This window comes from Chlorocebus sabaeus, chromosome 12 (genome assembly GCF_047675955.1).
Source record: "Chlorocebus sabaeus isolate Y175 chromosome 12, mChlSab1.0.hap1, whole genome shotgun sequence".
NCBI classification, from domain to species: Eukaryota; Metazoa; Chordata; class Mammalia; order Primates; family Cercopithecidae; genus Chlorocebus; species Chlorocebus sabaeus.
In genome coordinates, this window is record NC_132915.1 from 10,098,268 (window position 1) to 10,112,948 (window position 14,681).

The window sequence follows — 14,681 nt, forward strand, 5'->3', positions numbered from 1 at the left end:
AATTTGGAACCATGCAAAAGTATTGCTTGGTTAAATTAAAACCATTCAACAGATAAAAAATAAACATTTAACACCATCACAATATGCTGGGAAACAAAATGAACGGATTTCTGGTCTCGGTACTGTAGGTCGCATAGCCACTCTTTCCTGGACTGAGGCTTCCCAGGAAAGGGGATGGGAAGTAGGGCTGGCCTGCTGGTATGGACAGAGATTCCAGCAACATACATGACCTGGGGGCACAAGGATTGCTTCCTAAACAATGATGAGCACACAGCCAACTAATAGCCTGGATCGGCTGAGACCATCCTGATTTCAAACACCCAGTCCCCTTGCCTTCCTAGGAACTCCTGTGTTTCTCAGACTGAAAACGTTCTGAATTTTGTTCAGGAAGTGCGGCCCCTGTTGAAATTCATCAAGAGTGGGAAAGAGCCAAAGGGGGAAGGAACATGGGTTGCTTGGCACAAAAGTAGGTCTGTTGATAAAGAATGGAAATAAAGGGGACATCATGTAGAAGGTTTTGCTGTGAGTCAGAAGGACAATTTAAAAGTTGCCTAAAGAGGTGCACGCCATCTGTGTTGCTGCCGTCCAGTTGGAAGGGAAACTCAGGTTCTTGCCTAGTGGCTGGAGGCCTTCACAGAATGTCCCCCACCCCTACCAGCTGCCCACTGCCCCTCCCCCTCTGCAGAATGTCTGGGGTCCTATATTCTAAACTTATTTACATTCAAATTTTCCCTGCTCCACTTGGACTCAGGAGCATCTGCTGAGCCAGGTCACTCTCTGTGTCCTACCCTTGACTTTTCTCATTGCGGAAACTGCCAGACAGCAGTGGGCAGTGCCCAGCCTGAGGGGATGGCTTCAAATGGAGGTGAGCCTATAGGGATGGGGGCATTATCCAAGTCTGCCATGCCTCAACTCCTTGGGAATTCAAATTTGAACTGCCCCTGGGGACAGCTGATAGGGCTGATGTTGAAGAGGGAGGGAGCACTGGATGTCCCCAAGGATGTCACACCTGGGGATGGCCATGGCACCCTGAGTCTGTGGTTAGGGAGGACGGCTCCTTAGAGGTGGATCAAGGGATCAAGATGCCTGGGGGAATACACCGTGTAGAGGAAAGGATGGAGTGGATGGATTGATCCTTTCTAGAGGGGGACAGGTCACGTCATTGTGTGTTTGTAGAGAGTGGTGGGATCGTGTTGTGCTGGTGGCCCAGGGAGAATGATGGGCAAGCCTGAGCCCTGTGCCATGTCTTCAGGCACCTGGAAGGTGCCCTTCCATAGTGTTCAGAGGGATTTGGGCTGGAGTTTTCTAGATCTTAGGGAGGAGTGGGGAGAAGTGGTCTCAGCCAGAAAACTGTTGGTTGGGTTGGCTGTGACAGAGCATGTAATGACAACCTCTGGGTGGGCGAGGCTGGGGGCTACTGTAACTGCCACAGCCCAGAGTCTCTCAGCTCCCGCCCCAGAGCTGGCTGCTCTGTCAGTTGAGGTAGCTGTTGGCTTTGATCCAACAGGGGTGGGGACAAATGGGGAAGTTCAGGGGTGGGGACATGGCCTGGACTTCCTGAGATGTTCTGAATTGTTCGCCCTTTTGTGGAAGCTCAGGTCTTCAGACCCACTTCCTCTTGTCAACTAGCTCATGGCCTGTCCTCTGCACTTTGTGTTACTGTGGAGATGAAGAATTTGCTCCTATTCCATTTATACTACCTCATGAAATGGGGACAGGTGTAGATTCTTGCTGGTTCTCAGTGGAAGGGTCTGGAAAGGCTGGTTTTCTTTTCAGTAGAGGAAGGAGAATAGCGCCACAAATAGGAAGATGGTTCTTTTATTATTATTATTATTATTATTATTATTATTAAAGTTAGAATATGCGTCCTGAATGATGAGGTACATGTGCTGTATCCCTTATTCCCCCTGACTAGAGACTGCATGAGGTCGTAGTGAACAGGGATGAGTTCCAGACAACTTTGCCTTACCTGGCCTGTGGCCCAGGAACCCCTGATTCTTGGTTGGTCACTATGTCAGTTATTGGGAGCTCAAAGGAGAAGGATCAGAGATGTTCCTTGTCCCATTACCTATTGTAACATGACCAGCAGCTGCGAAAATCCCTGGGCACCTCCCCTGATAGCCCTGCTGCTCACCAATTGCTGGCTGAGTTCTAATCGTGTGCAGCTGTTGCTGGCTGTGCGGTGACAGTATCTCAGGGGACTCCACCACTGCCTCTCAGACCTGCTCCCTGGTAACACAGCTTCCTGAGTGGCAGCTGGGACCACTGAGCACTGAGCAACGGGTGGCCCGAATCTGACCCCCATTTAGCACTTGCTGTGGGGACAGGACAGCAAGTGCCAGGTCCTGTGTCAGGACACTGTGCCACAAGTGTCCTGTGCCAGGACAATCACTTGCATGCTGGGCGTGATGAGTTATGGATTATCTTCAGGGTTCATAGGGTGCTGGCTTGGGAAAGATTTCCATCCAGTGGTTTTCTTTTGTTGTGTTTGAGCTACGAAAGAAAGGGGTTTAAAAGACCTTCAGGAAAAGGAAGATTGAAGAGAAGATGTGGCCATAATATTCGGAAGCTTCTGGCTTCCTGCCGGCCTTCTCAGTGCCGAGCACTGCCCTGGGGTAGGCCCCTCTCACCTGTTGCTGAGCATGCTGAGGACCGTCAAGCCGCTGAGAGACTCATCCCTGACCCATGGCTTGGGAGATGGCTGTGAGGCTGATGGGGTCTGCCAGGGACACTGAGGGAGACCCTCGGGCAGCGAAGGCTTGGCTGTTGCTTCTTGGGAGACAGGGGTCAGGGAGTCTTGGTGACCGGGGCCCAGCTCTCTAGTGGAGCGACTCTCCCGTGGAGGAACAGAGCATCCCATGCACACTCAGGGACACTTGCAAGCAGCAGAGTTTCCCTGTCACACGCCCTCAGCTGTTGGGACTCCCCTCTGATTCCCCAGTGACTAGTGAGGACCAGGAGACCCCAGCTCATTCATCTCTTTCTTTTGTCTCCACAGCATACCCAGTGCTGGGACCGGGCATGACCGTGAACCCTGGCGCCTCCCTGTCTGTGTTCACGGCTCTGCCCTTTACCACACCCGCTCCCAGCCCAGCACACGGGCCACCCCTCGTGACTGCAGCGGTTCCTCCCGGCGGCCCTCTGGTGCTGTCTGCCTTCCCCAGCACACCTCTGGTGGCAGGACAGGATGGTCACGGCCCGAGTGGGGCCGGGGCTTCTAATGTCTTTGTCCAGATGAGGACAGAAGTGGGGCCTGTGAAGCCCCCTCAGGCACAGACCTTGGTCCTAACTCAGAACCCCCTTGTCTGGCAGGCTCCAAGCGCCCTCTGCGGAGGTGTCGTGTGTCCACCTCCCCTACTCCTGGCAGCTGCTCCTGTGGTGCCTGTTATGGCTGCCCAGCTGGTTGGGGGCACCCAGGCCTGTGAGGGAGGCTGGTCCCAGGGCCATCCTGTTCCACCACCACCACCACCGGCTGCCCAGATGCCCCCCATCGTGTCCCACGCTGGGCCATGGCCACAAGGGGCTCATGGAGAGGGCAGCCTGGCTCCCTCCCAGGCCAAGGCCCCACCAGACGACTCCTGTAATCCCAAGAGTGTCTATGAGAACTTCCGACTCTGGCAGCGCTACAAGCCCCTGGCCCGGAGGCACCTTCCCCAGAGTCCTGACACCGAAGCGCTTTCCTGCTTCCTCATGTGAGTGTCCTCGGGGCACCAGAGCTCGTCCTGCAGCTCACACGTAAAGAGGCTGCTGAATGGACAGGAGGTCACGCTGTTCAGGGGAGCTTGCAGGGCGGTTGTGAGGGTGATGGGTTGCACTATGGGAAGGTACATTTTCAACAACATTAATCTGGCTGTGGCTCAGGACAGACTGTCAGGGGCCTCAACTGCCCGTCACTGTCCCATGAGTCCAGCCAATCCTTACTTTCAATAATTTTCACAACAATGTTTACAGAAGACCTAGGTCAGAGAGGGTTCCTGGTGTGACGTGAACGACGGTTTGGGTTTAGGTCTTTGAGTACACACTCCAGTGCCTCTCCTTGAACCCAGTATTGATGGCCAGGAGCACATCACATGGGTGGGGGAGGAGCTGCAGGGCCCGGCGGGAACCTGACACACGCCCGCAGTTCTGCCCAGGTCCAGCGCCGCGGGGGTGGAGCCTGCACAGGGGGATGGCTTGGGCCCCGCATCAGGGTCGATGCTGGGCAGGTATTTGCATCTTCGCCCTCAATCCCTCCTAGAAAAAGGGACAATGATGCTTCATTCAGAGGATGGCGAAGAGATGACTTGAGCTCACATATGACATGTATAGCACAGTGCCTGGCACATGCTATGACACATTACATGACAGCAATTATGATTACTGTCCCCTTTACTATCATTATCAGGACTAGGCCATCTAGGAGAGTGCTCCCCAAAGCCATAGGCTCCAGTGATAGCTCTGAGTGCACCACGAGCCCAGAAACCCAGGGCTGTGGACTCTGGTGACTGTGAGGCAGCAATGTCAGCATCCGGGAGAGTTTGTGGTTTCATTCCCAGTCCCTGCCTCTCTCCACCCTGCGGCGCCTCTGTCACCCTGTGTTTCCCGCTGATGAGCAAACGGGAGCTTGAGCACATCCACTGTGCAACACACTAACCGTTCCCCTAGGGAAGTCCCCTGCCTGGGGTGTAGGTGGAAGGCTGCCCCATCTTCATCCCCAACAATCTCACTGCCCCTGCACCCTGGAACTGGTTGCATTCCCCCTTGGAGCGGAGTCCCGGTGCACTGGGGACCCTGATTCTTGGAGTGGAGCTGCCCCAGGCTCACAGGCCTTTGCCATGGCTCCTGTGGGAATGTGGGAAGCTGTACCTGGCTGCTTGCAGTGAGCTTGACACTGCTTTGCTTTGGTTCTGGACGTGTGCTCCTGCTCCTCATGCTTCAGGACCCTGAAGCTGCATCCCCAGGGGCTGCCTTGCTCCAGAGTCCCCAGGAAGCTGGTTAAATCTCAGTCCTGGGGCCCAGGAACCTGCACTTTAACCCTCGCTCCCAGGTCATTCTGTGTGCACACTGTCTCAGTCAGCTCAGGCTCGGCTGTAACAAATCCCATAGACTGGGTGCTTTATCAAGACACATTCATGTCTCCCAGTTCCAGAGGCCAGAAATCCCAGATCAAGGTGACAGCAGATTGGGTGTCTGGTCAGGGCCCTCTTCGTGGCTGGAGAGAGCTGCCTCGGCTGTGTCCTCTTGTGGCTGAGAGGAAAAGCCCTGGTGTCTCCTCCTGCCCTTATCAGGGCTCGGATTCCATGACTGGGACCCACGCTCATGACCTGCTATAACCATGACTGCCTCCAAATACCGACACGCCGGCGCTGAGGGCTTCAGCACAGGAATGTTGGGGACACATATGTTCCACCCATAGTACTGAGTTCACTTGTCAACATCATAACACCGAGGACTTGAGGGGCAGTCAGAGAGGTCACTCCGTAGCTTGTGTTGATGTTTGATCTTGGGGGCATGTCCTGGGGCCTGAGGAGCCCACGTGGGGGAGAACAGGACATGGACAGATGGCAGGACAGGTGTGGGGAGGACAGGGGCCAGGTGTTGGGACCAGGTGGGCTCGGGATGAAGGGTGGGCTTACAGACTGGGGCTGACTGCACTGGTTTACAGCCCAGTTCTCCGATCCCTGGCCCGGCGGAAGCCCACCATGACGCTGGAGGAGGGACTGTGCCGGGCCATGCACGAATGGCAGCACACAAGCAACTTTGACCGGATGATCTTCTATGAGATGGCGGAAAAGTGAGTCTGGGGTCCTGGGGGCAGAGCCCGCGTGGCAGAGTGAGACTGAATGACGGAGGCCTGGTGGCCGTGGTGGCTTCTCAGTGTGGAGCATGAGGAGGATGTGGACAAACACAGGACGCCCTGGGCCCCTGGCTCCCTCAGGAAGCTGCTCCTGCCACCTAGAGTGCTCTGGGGTCTCTGTCCTGCCCTCTTGGGAAGCACCCCCTGCCTGGCCTGGGCCAACCCCTGCCTTGACACTGGAGGTCATGGCGGGAGCAGCCAGCGTTGCAGCCCAGAGGGGGTCACCTCCAGCTGTGGGGATGGGGAGAAGGGGTACTAGTGACTATAGACAGAGTGGGGTGCAGGCTCCTCACAGCAGTGGCCAGAAGTCGGTTTTCTGCCATCCCAGCCTGGCCAGGGAGTTTGGGCAGGGGAGACCTGTACCCGGGACACCATGAGACCCATCTCTGGCCTGACCGCCTTTGCTCCTGGGCAGTCCCCTTTGTGCAGACAGACAGACAGACAGCAGCCCCAGGGGAAAGGGGCCCTGTCCTCCGGGCTCAGCTTTTGCTTCCTCCCGACCAGGGGTCTCCCGGGCCTCGCGCCCCTGGGTTATCTTTCAGGGACCTGCAGTCCCAGCCTCAGGACTCCTGCATCTGGGCATCATCCCTGATGCCGTCTGCCATCAACCCCACCCCTGGGCAGCTGAAACCTGGAGGAGGAGTCCCCCGGGACCCTCCTGGACCTCGTGGCCCTGACTGGAGTCAGGAAGCCCCTTTGATGCCATGGGCTCTGCAGGGGCCGGGTGAGGGAGGGTGAGCCCAGAACTCTGGGAGTAGCTCCCTCCTCGGACTGAGGGATGAGACCCAGTGAGGGCCCAGACAGCCCACCCGAGGCATTGCCTCCCATCCCTGCCCTCGGCCCCTGCCTGGTCCTGGGGACAGGGGGCCTGGACCCTCTCCGCCCAGCCTGGGCCTCCTTCACCCCCAGGTTCCTGGAGTTCGAGGCTGAGGAGGAGATGCAGATTCAGAAAGCGCAGTGGATGAAGGAGCCCCAGAGCCTGCCTCCTCCAGCCCCGCCGAGGCTTGAACCTCAAGGACCCCCAGCCCCTGAGGTGGCCAAGCAGCCAGGTACAGCTTCCCACATTCCCACAGGAGCCATGGCAAAAGCCAAAGGGGCCAAGGGAGACCACTGTCCTCACACCCCATGCTTCCCTTCAAGTGGGGGATTTGCTCCCTCCAACAGGACAGCTTCCGGGAGCATATGTTGGGTACTGGAGCAAGTTTCCTAGCTACTCTCTCCCCTCGCCCATCCAAAACTCCACATATGCTCTGCCCAGGAAGCAGGGATTAGCGGGGAGAGTACATGGCATATTGGTGGCTGCAAACTTCCTCCCAAGCGATGCTGTCTCAGATGTGCCCCTCCTGCGCGTCTCCTCCAGGGGCGCTGTGGTTCAGGTGGTCCTGACCCAACTGGGACCCACTTCACATCCCCAAACTCTGCCCTCCCCTGTGTGGAGCAGGCAGGAGGAGCGGCCCTCACCACGCCTGGCCTCCTCCTTCTCTGCCTCAGTGTACCTTCCCAGCAAGGCCGGCTCCAAGGCCCCGACTGCCTCCCTGCCACCACTCAGGCCCCAGAGGCCAGCAGAGACCAAGGCCCGCCTGCCACCACCCAGGCCCCACCGGCGAGCAGAGACCAAGGCCCGCCTGCCACCACCCAGGCCCCAGAGGCCAGCAGAGACCAAGGTCCCCGAGGAGATCCCCCCAGAAGTGGTGCAGGAGTATGTGGACATCATGGAGGAGCTGCTGGGGCCTCCCCTCGGGGCCACGGGGCAGCCCGAAAAACAACGGGAAGAGGGTGAAGTGGAGCAGTCACAGGAAGAGGATTGGACACCCCCAGACCCAGGCCTCCTGAGCTACATTGACAAGCTGTGTTCCCAGAAAGACTTTGTCACCAAGGTGGGCTGGCCTGGAGTGCTGGGGTCTGCAGGATTCCGGGGGGTGGCACTCTCAGGTCCTTGGAATTAAGCTCTCTTCCTTAGCTATTCAGCAGCGTGTGTATTTCCATGGATTTGAGTGTCTGTGTATGTGATTGTGTGTATCTGTGTGTTGCTGTGTGTTTGTGTCTGTGATTTGTTACTGTGTGTCTTTGTGGGTGTGAGTGTGGAGTGTGTAGGTTACGTGTGTCTGTGTCTTTTCCTGTGTCATATGTGGGTCTGTTTGTGTGTCTGTGTGTGCTTTGTGTGTCTCTGTCTGTATGTGTGTATGCTACCAGGTCTGTGGTCTGTGTGTGTAGCTGGTGGTTGCCATGATATTAGACAGCCCCAGGAAGGTGGGTACGGGGCGCTCGCTGCTTTCTGCATCTCCTCCAGGTGTCCTTGCCTCCAGGTTACTTCCTGCGCAGGAAACTCACACCTTCTTCCTTCTGTTCCCAGGTGGAGGCCGTCATTCATCCCCGATTCCTGGAAGAATTGCTTTCCCCAGATCCACAGATGGATTTCTTGGCCCTAAGCCAGGAGCTGGAGCAGGAGGAAGGACTCACCCTTGCCCAGGTGAGCAGGAGGGGCAGGAGGGACCCAGCACACAAGGCCCACCTGAATGTCTATCCCCACCCAGCTGGGGATGCTCGGCTTCTTGAGGAGCCACTCCGGGGTGGGAAGATGCAGGTTCAGAGGGAGTGGGATGGAGAGGAACCAGGGAGAGGAGTCAGGATGCAAGCTGCAGTGAGGCCCAAGGGGACGCCCAGCAGACTACACCCTCTCTCTTTGACATAAAGCCCAGCTGCCTCAGGCTTCCCTGCCTCCCGCCCAAGTGCCCTGTTCTCCACCACCCTGGGCCCTGCTCACATCTGGGGCAGCGCCAGTAAGTGCCCCATTTCCTCCTGCAGTTGGTGGAGAAGCGCCTCCTACCTTTGAAGGAGAAACAGCGTGCAAGGGCAGCCCCTAGTCATGGCGTGGCCCAGTTGGACTCAAGTCCTTCTAAGTTTGCAGCTGGTCAAGGAACAGAGAGAGACATCCCTGACCCCCAACAAGGGGTTGGCATGGAAACCTGCCCACCCCAGACGGCTGCCCGGGACCCTCAGGGACGAGGCAGAGCACGCACTGGCATGGCCAGGTCCAAAGACCCTGCGGTGCCTTTGGGATGTCAGGATTCCTCCGGGCTGAGGGCTGCTCGGTCAACCTCTCCTCCCCAGGACCACAGACCCACCTGCCCTGGCCTGGGGACCAAGGACGCCTTGGATCTCCCTGGAGGGTCTCCTGTCAGGGAGTCACACGGACTGGTTCAGGGGTCAAGTGAGGAGGAGGAGCTCCCCAGCCTGGCCTTCCTCTTGGGTTCCCAGCACAAGTTGCTGCCCTGGAGGCTACCCCAGAGCCCTGTCCCTGCCTTGGGCCTTCTCAGCCCAGAAAAGTGGGGACCCCAGGGAGTTCTTCAGTCCCCATCTGCTCGAAGAAGAGGCCTCAGCCTAGCACCCTCTCTTGCTACCAAGTCCAAGAAGCGACCTCTCTTCGAAAGCCCATCCCCTGTGGAAAAGACACCCCACCCAGGGCCTGGGCTCAGGGTCTCTGGGGAGCAATCCCTGGCTGGGGGGCTCGGTGGCCCCTCACAGTCTCAAAAGAGAAAGGGTGACCTCTTGGTCTCCAGGAAGAAGAAGAAACGGCATTGTAGCCAGTAGGGGCTTCCGGGCAGACTCTTGGTGCCAGTCTCCAAGGGTGGGGCTCTGGCATCCGATGCCCCAAAGCAGTCAAAAGCTTCTCCCCCAGTGCTGATCTTGCTGGGCCTTAGCTTTGGAGGGTAGGGGAGGGAGGGGAGGGAGAGGGTGGCTGAATAGGGAGGGCAGGAAGGGAGGAGGGTAGGGGATGGAGGGGAGGGAGAGGGTGGCTGAATAGGGAGGGCAGGAAGGGAGGAGGGTAGGGGATAGAGGGGAGGGAGAGGGTGGCTGAATGGGGAGAGCAGGAAGGGAGGTCCTGGGGGGAAGGGGCGGGGGGTGGGAAGCAGTGCCTTGCGGACCTCGTGTGTAAATGTAAATAAATGTAGTTGTGTTGGAAAATGCTCTCAGGGCTGCTGCCTCTGTCCTGGGGCTGTGCTGCTCCGTGGAGGGCGTCTGTGAGGGAGGGCAGAGGAACTGGGAGATGCCAGGCACTGGGAACCCACAGGGGCAGGCCCCACTCTTTCCTCCTGGTGTAAGGGGCCCCTTCAGATGCTCCAGGGACTGACAGATGCTGAGGAAGCCCTGATCCCTCCCACCACCCACTCACAAGGCCCCACCTGCTTTAGGGAGTCTTCTCAGGGCCTCCCATCATTATCAGTATCCCTGGAAAATCCTGGGATAGAGAGAGCTGGCTGGCTTTTGTTGTGCTCAGTGGGAGCTGAGGAGAAGGCAGCTGCCTAAAACATGGACACGGGGAGAGGTGGCCGCTCCTGCTTTACCCTCATCAGGAAGAGCACGGGCACTGGTCTGAGGGGAGACGTTGAGGTGACCGTCCACACGGGTGTGTTTGGGATACAACGGGAGTGGGGGATGTCCCTTTGCCTGTTTCTGGGCAGGAGAGAGTCTTGTCCAACTAGCTGAAGCAGATGCTCCTTGCTGTGGCCACAGGGACTGGCTTCAGGGGCCCTTGGGGTGCTACATGGAGCCCCCCACAGCTATGATTGCCTTCCCATATGATGACGGAACTCGTGTGGAATTGATGTGGACAGAGATTTACACTGGTATCTAAAACAGTTCCCTCCCAACACACCATCACCTATGGGAACAAGCATGACCAGCCCATCAGGCACAGGGTGGGTGTGTCTGCTCGTCCCAGGGCCAGGAGGAGCTGTGGCCCAGGCTGAGAGGGGCCGAGGGTCAGCCACCCTTCTGCCAGGCACAGACCCCAAGAGCAGAGCAGGGGCTGCCTGGGATGCAGCACCGGCTGTTCCGGAAGTGCCCTGGGAGTCGGGGGCCAGGTGTTTGCCGAAGGGAGACTTCCAGAGTCTATGAGTGAGATGAGGACTGCATCAGGAGAGGGACTGAGGCTGGGGAGAATGCTCTGCTCTTTTCCAGGTTGTCCTGTCCTCCCCATCTCTGCTGAACTCCCCTCACCCCATGGGCCAACCTCTGCCCCCCTTACCCCTAACTCACCTGTTAGAATCTCAGATCCCAGCATGGACAGGACCTGGCACCCGCCCTGGTTCCCTCCTGGCCAACACCTTCTTCTCCACCGTCTGAGTTCTGATTCCTCCCCCTCAGACAACAAGGGAGGAGGGGCCCTTGTTGGCTCAGGACCCCTGTGACTGCCAGGGCACAGGTCCCAGCACTGCCTGCATGCAGAGCTGTGGTCATGGCATTGGGGTCTGGCCCAGCAGCAGAGGCTTGTGGGGCAAAGTTGCCTGGTACACAGTGGCCTGGCCCCTTGGCCAAGTGACAAAGGGAGCCATGTTTGGGTCCTCTCTGGCCCCATCTGCCCACAAAGCATAGCAGTCAGCCAGACAGGTGCCCCTCTGCCCCGTCCCTTCTGCTCGATGTGGGCAGTGTTGCAGGCCTTCTGCCCTCTGTGGCCTTTGGGAAGGAGAGTTTATCTTGGCAGGGCTTCCCCAGCTCAGTGCACATCAGGCGCGAGGGGAAAATGTGGGGAGTGAAGAGTCACTGGTGGGTGAAGTGGGCAGCTCCCGTGACTCCTCTACATTCAGGGCCATCCTCAGGAGATAAGGTAGCACTGCCCCTTTGCAGAGTTTAGGAATGTTAAGTGAGCCGCGTTTGAAGGGAACATGGTCTATACTCTGCCGTGTGTGGGTGCTCAGCCAACTTCCTCACCTAAGGGTGAAAGTGACACCTTGGGGTTCCTGCTGGTTACCACACTGGTTGTTGTCTACCCCGCTGTCCTGTCCTTGTTTTGGCTGAGCTATTCCCAGGAGGCAGAACCTGTGCTTCCTCCACCACTGTGTCCCGCCTGAGCCCTACAATCTGCCCCTAAATGGGCAGAGTGGGGCTGACTAGGGGGATCTGATAGACTGAACACACGTTCCCCTCCTCCCCGCCCCATTCCTATGTTGAAGCCCTAACACGCAACTTGATGGTATTTGGAGATAGACCTTTGGGAATTATTCAGGGTTAGAAGAGACCATGAGGGTGGGGCCCTACTGATGGGATTAGGGCCCTGGTAAGAAGCAGAGACCCCAGAGCTCTCTCTCCCTGACACGAGGACATAGTGAGAAGGCGGCCATCTGCAAGCCAGGAGAGAGCCCTCACCAGAACCTCGCCACACTGGGATGCTACCCTCGGACTTCCAGCCTCCAGACTGTAACAAATACATTTCTTTTTTTAATACATGCCACTACCCCCAAGTCTATGGCACTTTGTCCCAGTAGCCCTATGTGACTAGGACAAGGTCCATAATCTCAAGAACTTCCTTCGTGACTGGTATCTGGAAACCGTGCATCAGGGCCATGGGAAAGAAAGGCTCGGCCCTTTGTGACTGTCACCACACCTCCACCCCAAGTGCAGCGTATCACACATGAACCAGGAGAGCCTGGGATGCAGTGAAAGGGAATCTGTAATTACCCATGGTATTGTCGCATCCACACTTGGGGAAGCCATGCAGCTTGCTCGCAGCAGGTGCTGGGGGTGTGCTGAGGCTCTTGGTGGGCTTGGCCTCCCTGCTCACACAGCCAGGTCACTCTCTGGGAGCCACTGCAGCTGGGGCAGCCCCAGGCAGGTTTGCCTCCAGAGACCACTCCCTTCACTACTGGATGACAAATCCCTGAAGAAGCCATGGCCTCTTGGGAAATTCCATCTGACAACGGGAGCAAGGCTGGCCCCCGTTACTGAACATGCTGTGCTTTCTGACAGCTACCAGGATGGACTTGATGCAGGTGATTGCCCTTTTGTAGCTGCACTTTGATTCTAACTTCAGCGTCAGCATGCAGGGTCACATATGATGCACTATGAATGGAACATACAACGTGCGTCTTTCACATCTGTCTTCTTTCACTTAGAATAATATTTCCAAGGTCATCCATGTTTTTAGTATGTACCATTATATCAAACCTTTTTATTGCTGAATAATATTCCATTAATGGATATGCTAAAAATTTTCCATTTGTCAGTTAAGAACATTTGGGTTGTTTTCACTTTTTGGCTATTGTGAATAATACTTCGAAGAACATTTGTGTACAAGGTTTTCTGGGGATGTATGTTTCCATTTCTCATGGCTATATACCTAAGAGTGAAATTGATGGGCCATATGGAAACTGGATGTTTAACCATTTCAGAAGGTGCCAGACTGTTTCCAGTGTAGATGAACCATTTTATGTACCCACTAGCTGTGTGAGGGTCCCAGCATCTCTCCACATTCCAGCCAACATTTGTTATCAACTCTTTTTTTGATAAAGTCATCCTAGTGGTTCTGAAGTTGCATCTCATTGTAGTTTGCCTTTGCATTTCCCTGATGTTGAACCTGTTTCATGTACCTATTCGCCACTTGTGTATCTTCTTTGGAGCAATGTGTACTCAACATTTACTAATTTTTAACTGGTTTGTGTTTTGCCATTGAGTTATAATAATTCTTTAAATATTCCAGATAAAAATGCTTGACAAGATATAATTTGCAGAAATATTCTCCCATTCTGTGGATTGTCCTTTACTTTTTTGATGGTACTCTTTGAAGCACAAAAGTTTTTACTTTGAATGAAGTCCAATTTGTCTATTTTTTCTTTTGTTACGGGTGGTTTTAATATCATGTTTATGAAACCATTAATTAGTCCTAGGTCATGAAAATTTATTCCTATGCTTTTTCCTTTTCTAAAAACCATCTTAAACATTTTAAAGTGTACAATTTATATTCACATCATTGTGAAATTAGAAATTTTTTATCTTTCACAACGGAAATTTTGTACACATTAAATACGAATTTCTCCCCTACTCCCATCCCCAGCCCTTGGCAACCACTACTTTATGTTTCTGTGATTTTGACTACCGTAAATACTTCATATAAAGGAAAGTATTTGTCCTTTTGTGATTGGCTTCTTTCACTTAGCATAATGTTCTTGAGATTGATCCATGTTCTAGCATGTGACATGATTCCCTTCTTTCCGTAGGCTGCTTAGTCTTCCATTGTATGTATATACCATATTTTATCCTTTCATCCACCAATGGACATTTGGATTGGATCTCTTGGCTATTGTGAATAATGCTGCAATAGGGATTGTATTGAATTTGTAAATCGTTTTAGGTAATATGGAATTTTAACAATATTAAGTCTTTAAATCCACATGCGTGGAGATGTCTTTTCATTTATTTATATACTCTTTGGTGTCTTGTAGCATTGTTGTTTTGTAGTTTTTAGTGTCCAAGTTGTTTGCTTCCTTGGTTAAGTTTATTTCTAAGAATTTTATTCTTTTTCATGCTATTATAAATAAAATTGTTTTGTTTTGTTTTGTTTTTCAGTAGAGACAGGGTTTCACTACGTTGGCCAGGCTGGTCTCAAACTCCTGGCCTCAAGTGATCCGCCTGCCTCAGCCTCCCAACATGTTGGGATTACAAGTGTAAGCTGCCACACCTGGCCTGAAATTTTATTCTTAATTTCCTTTCCATATTGGTCAATGCTAATGTATAGAACTGCGATGGATTTTTGTGTGTTAATGTTGCATTTTGTAACTTTGCTGAAATCATTTATTAGTTTTTACAGTTTTTTTGGTGGAATTTTTAGGGTTTTCTACATATAAAACCATATAATCTGTAAACAGAAACAATTTTACTTCTTCCTTTCCAATTGGAGCGCCTTTTATATATCTTTTCCTTGTCTAATTGCCCTGGCCCAGTACTATGTTGAATAGAAGTGGCAAGATTGTGCATCCTTGACTTTCTCCTCTACTTTGAGGAATAGCTTTGCCTTCCACTAGTAAACATAATGTTAGTTGTGGGCATTTCACGTAAGGCCTCTATGATG

General features: G+C 54.3%; 1 pseudogene; it reads left to right on the top strand.

Moving 5' to 3' along the window:
• Positions 1 to 467: 467 nt before the first annotated feature.
• LOC103219707 (NUT family member 2A-like) lies at positions 468 to 9,427 on the top strand (annotated as a pseudogene).
• Positions 9,428 to 14,681: the final 5,254 nt, after the last annotated feature.